Genomic DNA, 7174 nt, shown 5'->3' on the forward strand with positions numbered 1-7174 from the left:
GGCAACTCAACATTTGGAAGCATACACAAGCTTTCATATCTTAAACTTTGGACGTTTCTTGCCCGCATCTCTTCTTCGACAATTATCCTTAAATTATAAAGCTCTCTATCCGAGTCATCCCAATTGATTGCATTCATTTCATTTCTCAATCTCTTGTATGGGCATACCGCTAGCTAATTTTGCTGGTTTTCTGTGAAGCGTGCTGCAAGTGTAGGCTTTTGGACATTAGGCATCAACGTGACTCGCAAAGCTTCTGGTTTAATAGAGTATCTTGGCGGTATATATGTAAAAGCTGGGTGAGGAGAAATAGTGAAGGAAATGTTTTGGGTTGAGCTGGAAGCTGAACTTGTGTTCGGAAGAAGACTGAAAGTATTTCCTAAATTGACCAACACGCTTCTTTGTACTACATTCTTCTCGCTATCCTCATTTTGCGCTTGCACCAATCCCACACCGATGTTGAATGATTCAAATCTTTTTGCCATTGTATCTTGTCCTTAACGCAGATTCGCAGCCAACGCAATGTTCAATGCTAGGCAACCTCTAAAGAATTAAAACTAAACAAGTAGAAAAATAAATTCAAATAATTCTCTTAGCATCAAGTAATCGCAAATAAATTCAAGAGCGAGCGTATTACAAATAAATTTCAGTAAATCACTTAGCAAGTAAGCAAGCAAATGACTTACAAAGTTTATAACACAAACATTAATAACACGTCCTAATATGCAGGGACCTCTTTATGCCAGAGGTAGGCCTAACGCCAAATACTCGAGATCATGATAGAGTGATCCAAGCCATTTAATTAAGACACTTGAGTTTGAAAATAAAAGGCCAAGTTTCATTAAAATAACAAAAGCGAGCACATTGATGAGACAATAAACCAAAATACATAAAAGGTGACATAACGTAAAGACACTCCTAAGACTTGGCCTAGATATTTCGCACTTGATCATGCTGGCGGCTGAACTGAAGATGATGCTCCGTCATTGCTAGGCCCTGCTCCCGCATACCCCAAATACTGCATTATGTTAGCCATTTGAGCCCACATCTCGAGAGTGACAACCATGGTCCCTAAGCGAGAATGTCTTATCCAAATTGTCTTCCCATGACGACATCCAAACGCAATAAACACTCTCAACCCAGGCGAAACTTAATTAAATTAGAATCCTAATAGAAAATTTCCATACGTAAACCAAAAGAAGAAAAGATCGTGAGATCAACTCTTATATAAATTTATCCCTCTCTTGCTACTACACATACAAATATCAAAGAAAACTAGATGGTTCAAGGCGTCATTTGATCCCCCAGTTAACACCAAAACGACTTTAGCCTTAAGGAAACCAGTTGGTATCTGTTTCCTCCTTAGTTCTACAAAATACAGCCTTTAGCAGTTGCAACTTAAATTAAACAAGTCTTTAGCTCTAAGGTTTTTTTTTTTTTGTATATATTGGTAGAAAGCAGGCCTAAACTCTGCTATTGAAGACTTTGTCAAGTCTTTAGCTGTGATAAAATACCAAAAATTGACGTACTGCCTCTCCCGCAACATAGAAAATAATGTTAACCTTCTTTATAAAACAATACAAAGTGGTAAATGCTGCAATGGGTTACGCTTTAAATATTCCTTTTGCTAGTACTACTACTAGACAAGTTGAGTCATCTATTGTACCTTTTCCTTGTAATTGTTGTATATATGACTTCATTTTTCCATTATTCTAACTCAAATGATGATTTTTGTGCTCTTTTTTTTTTTTATTTGCGGCTGATAAGCAAATTGGAGTTGAAAACAACTCTTCTTGAATTTAAGAAAGGAAAGGGATACTGAAGGTTTCATTTGGACAATTTTGCATGGGAAAAGTATCTGAAAACGTTACAGCAATATGGAGAACTCTTAAAAACACAAATTAATGTACTTAGATTTTCATAGATGAAAGAAAATTTGTTAGTCATTCTTTTCAACATTTGTTTCTGCAGGATCTATACCAGATAATCAGAAAACACAAAAACCTATAACCAAAGATGAAACTTAACATGATAGCTATGTTAAACCACTTCTGTGACCCCTCCAAACCGTATCGCGCTAACAACTGTTCACCATACCTTAAGCACATTCCATCAACTTTCTGTATGCACTTCGTTTTCCCAGTGTCTCCTCCATACTCATTAATCAAGAACATTCAAACGGATACTTAAACACACTCAGATAGTGCACAAATAACCAGAACAAGGGGATCGACTCCTTTGATATAAAGTACCCCAAACTTCAACAAAGCAGCAAAATGTAGCAACACTAGAAAACCAAAAAACATGCAGTAGTTGCTGCATCTTAAATTGCAGCATTGGCAGCAGATCTTTTAGAATTCAAAAGCAGTAGCAGCTTCCTCTTGAAAGCAGCAACCATTCAGCCAAAACGTAACATCAGATGGCTCGAAACACACCAGCAGTTTACCCCAAAATGAGGTGGTAAAATAAAATAGCCATCCTCAAAATGCAGCAGCTGGTTTGTCAAGGCCCAACGCTTTGAATATTTTACATGTGCAAGCAAATCTTCAAGGATCAGTAGTAACTCAAGCGTGCAACAATCAATCCATGACATTTTGGGATTTGAAACTTCCTCTTTAAATCTCAAGATGAAACCTAGGGACTGATTTAAACTGTTCTCCTCAACGTCCTTAATGAAAGAGGTCACATACCACAAATCACGGATAAAACATGCTTACCCATTCAAGCTTTGAAAATCCTTTCTAGAAGCATCATAATATTTCTACATTAAAACAACAAGTGAATTGAAGTAAAGACAAGGAAACAAGAATATACTAAACTACAGATAATGGTGAACAAACTCCAGATTTGAATTCGACATGTAATCATTCAATGGTGTAACAAACATTGACAGTAGCTAACTAAGGGGAGGGGAAGTTATGCATGGTAAACAGATTTCCATTTGTAAAGACCTTAAGCTGAGCATTTCGATCAAACATGAACGATTTGAGTTGTCTTACACACCTTTCAAGATAGTCTCTATCTAACAAAATGTCAAACTAAATGGTTCCACCTTATCATGTCTTGAGAGTATAGGCATTTTGATCTAATACTCATGGGAAGTTTTAAATCTAGTTAGACTATCTTGCAGAGAGAACAAGTTTAACATAAAAGGGCAGTAACCAGTAGCTAGTCACACTAATATCTAAGCAAATGCACATTTTGGAACTAATGCTACAACATGATAAAACAAAAAAAAACTACCGGTTTTAACCTGTACTAAAACAAAACAGGGACAGCCCCTTGTCATTTTTTGAGCGAGGATTATCCACAGGTCAAGTTTGTAAGAAAATAGGAATCCTTATTAAGATTAAAACACTAGGGAAACTCAACTAAACCTCAACAAACCCTTACTCGAACCATTTCAAACGACTCCAACTAACAGCTAGTAAACCAATACATGAAAAGGAGTGCATCAACTCAACATTGTTCTTAAAGAAAAAAAAAAGAAAAAAAAAACTTTCCTAGACTGGCCATATAGAACAAAGAATTAGGCTAAAATATTAGGGAAACAATGGGGGATACTACCATCCATGTTTCCAATGCCGCGCAAGATCCAAAGCTTTCCAGAATCTTAGGCATGGCAGGCTATCGGAGAAGGCTAAAACAAACCCAAAGCTTGCCTTGGCTTTCGGCCGGCATGACAATCATAAGACAACAGGGAAACCACTAAGAGAAAAAGAGCTCTGAATCATATGAAAATGACAGGTTTGGCATATAACACATAAGAGATAAAGGTTCTGGAAAAATAAATTCCCAAGCAGAATGCACGCTATTTATTTCCTCCTTAAAACAGAAGTTTAGTGATGGAGCTTAACTGTTTCAATCGACATTCTCAATGGGGCAGGAGCAGGATCAGGTAAAACACACACCACAGTTCATAAGCTGATATAAATGTAGTTGATCACTTAGTTTAGCACAAACAACTCTTTAACAATTAAACAAATTAAAGCTCAAATCCAATCCACAAGACTATCCTTTATCTTAACATTTAAAAGAAATTAATTCAAACAGAGCTGGTATGTAACTCCATATATACTTAAAGAAAGTGGGTTGACTAAAACCAAACAAACTTCAAAAACATGTCCAGTAGCTCTTTTAAAGATTCTTTGCATAAGTTAAACCTCAATCAAACACATAATAAACTAAAGAGTGTATGGTCTGGTTTGGAAACCCTGGTTAACTACTGGTTTAAAGTGGGATCTTTCCCCTAAATAAGAGAATTTGCAATTCTATTCAATTTCAGTGTAACTTTAACATCGTATGTTTGACATACAATCTTTCGTGATAATGAAGTATGCTTGAGTGAACAACATAACAGGTTAGGAAGAGAATTCATTTCTCAATAAACTGGTTGCCTCAGATGACCTCAATAAACTGGTTGCCTCAGATGTTGCTCCTACTGGAAGTATATTGAGTTTAATCAAATTATGGTTCTTAAGTTAATATAATGATGCTGCAAGTACACGGTTGTATTTCTGATTATGGACATAAACATACATCAGTGCTCTATTCATTTTGATTTAAGCTAATCTGATGAAGGAACATAGGCAGACGATTGGGGCATTATGGACACACTTATCAATATTTATCCCATGGAAGAATCATTATATAAAACAGCTACGCCACATACAACATCGCACAGATTCGGGATAGCATGTTGAGTTTAATTTCATGCTCATAAACTAAAGACTTAAACAACTAGGCTTTCAAGAACTGAAAGTAGGGAAAAGCTATAATGAGCCTTCACACTCAATACTCAAACCTAACAGCCCAGAAGTAACAGCAAAAGGCAGCATTTCTAACTTTATACTAACATTTGAATCCAACATATACAGAATAAAGTTATCAAAAACACAAGAATACAACTAAGTTAACAATGTTGAGATGTAAAGCAGTAGCTGTCTCCAAAAAAAAAAAAAAAAATCGAGCTAGCACACATCCAAGGTCCAAACTGAACTCCACCTCCAATCAATCTGGAACTTAATCATGTAAAGGGGATGAAAATCAAATACCATTCAACAATTACACTTAAACACCTATCTTAATCCTCATCCTTAGTTAATGGTAATCAGCTTAGCCCAACAATAATAACTAGCTAACAACAAATGATATAATCAAGCTAATGGCGGAACGAGTAAGAACAGATTATTGATGACTAACATCAAGGTAATGAGCCATAAGCTGAGCATTATACGGTGATCATATAGCTAACTACTAGTGACTTAAATTAACACTAACAGAAAATGAGCATTTTTGAAGAACCACCACAGAACTAACTAAGCTAAACACATAACACAAATTCTACGAATCTAAACAGAAACCAAGAAAGGGGCGACAAGAGTTACGAATCAACTTCGAAATAACACGATAACTAACTCGAGTTCAAAATATTTTAACTTGTTCCAATAATTCAAGGACTCGATTTACAAGAGAAAATTTTTGTTTTAAGCGACGTAATTGAAAATTCAGAACTTGGGGATGTTAAAAACCATCCTACAAAAGGATATGATTCCCAAACTCGACATGTCATGGCTAGGCTTGGATCCTTCTATCATTATCACGTTACACATAATATGCTTGCTGGTCGTTGGGTTATGAAACCCGTCGACAATTGATAGGTTTTCTAACTGTGGAGTCGATACCTAGGACCGACCCACCTAAGGTTTATGCATGCATGACTTAATAAAATTGGTGGCAAGCTCTATCTTAGACTGACTAAGAGTTGTTTTCCTATGACACAAGGTTCCCCCAAGCGGACAACTTGGGAGTGAAAAGTCTGTGGCCGTCGACTGCACCGCCGATCGACTAAATCCACAAGATCGATCCAACTGAAGGGTAATTTAGTAGTGCACGGTCGCGAACCGCGAAACCGCTTTAAGTGTGTGAATTTGTGTGAATTTTCCAGGAATGGAGGAAATATGAACGGAATGCCAGTTTAAGAAAAGCAGTAACATAGAAAATTTCACATAATAAAAGCTATTTAAAAGCACATACGAAAACAACAAAGCAAAAAATAAAGGCAAAACACCCAAAACATCCAATTAATTAATTATTAACCTAAGTTGTTATGGTTAAGAACCTTTTGATCCCCAGCAGAGTCGCCAAGCTGTTATACCCCATTTTAACCGGGTTAAATTAGAGTACAACATATTGGAGATTCCTATATTGCTTTGTTTTAAGGAGTCGCCACCTAATTGATTTTAAGGTGAATTAGGGAACCTAATTATTAACTAAGGTAAAGCTAACTAAACCTCCGTTAGGCATCCTTTAGGATCCGTTAACTACGGTTAACCGGCCAAACTTAGGTTACTTAATTCTAAGGTCTAAAATTTAAGAAAATAGCTTTGAGAAAAATATAACTTGTAACTAACAAAGTTTAAAACATGATTATATGAATGGTGCACTCTATATGGTGAAAATAAGTATTTAATGTTCAGAGCGGTAATCCTAAACGATAAAATCTACCCCTTTCTAATCCTACGTTATCGTGAACAACCCAAACAAAGATGAGATATAATATCAAAAAAAAAAAAAAAAACACACACACAAGTAAATCAACAAGTAAATCTAAGGAAGATGATGATGATTCCAAGTGCGGGTATATCTAGTCTCATCTTGAGACTCCACCTTGCGAGAGTCCCGATTTAAGACTCCATTTGCTCCCAAAGTGTACATGCAAAAGAAAGAGGAGATAAAGAATGAGTATTAAAAAAACAAGAGTTCTAACAAGATGCTTGCTTGCTTAAACATCGTACTTTGGTTTATGTTTTACAAATAGTTTAAAATGACTAGTAAAGCCAAGCTTCAAAACAGTCCCTAACTCTTTAATTTGAAATCTAGGAATTTATTTCTTGCTCAAAGAACTTGTCGAGTCCCATTGTTTCAAAGATAGCATACGCAGCTAAGAGCCACACGAAGGGCTTAACAAAGCAGCAACTAGTAATCAGGAAAGTCCACCAATCCTCTTTCTTAGACGCATAACCAATAAACCGAAGATACAGACCAAGTAAGGGACAAGCAAGACATTAAGAGATAGCATAGAACAACTTCTGGAAATCTGATTCCCCTTAAACATACAGAATTAGTTTTCACTCTTACAAATCCTACTTTTACTCCTCGGATGTAGAAATAGTGG

This window comes from Lycium barbarum, chromosome 6 (genome assembly GCF_019175385.1).
Source record: "Lycium barbarum isolate Lr01 chromosome 6, ASM1917538v2, whole genome shotgun sequence".
Taxonomy (NCBI): domain Eukaryota; kingdom Viridiplantae; phylum Streptophyta; class Magnoliopsida; order Solanales; family Solanaceae; genus Lycium; species Lycium barbarum.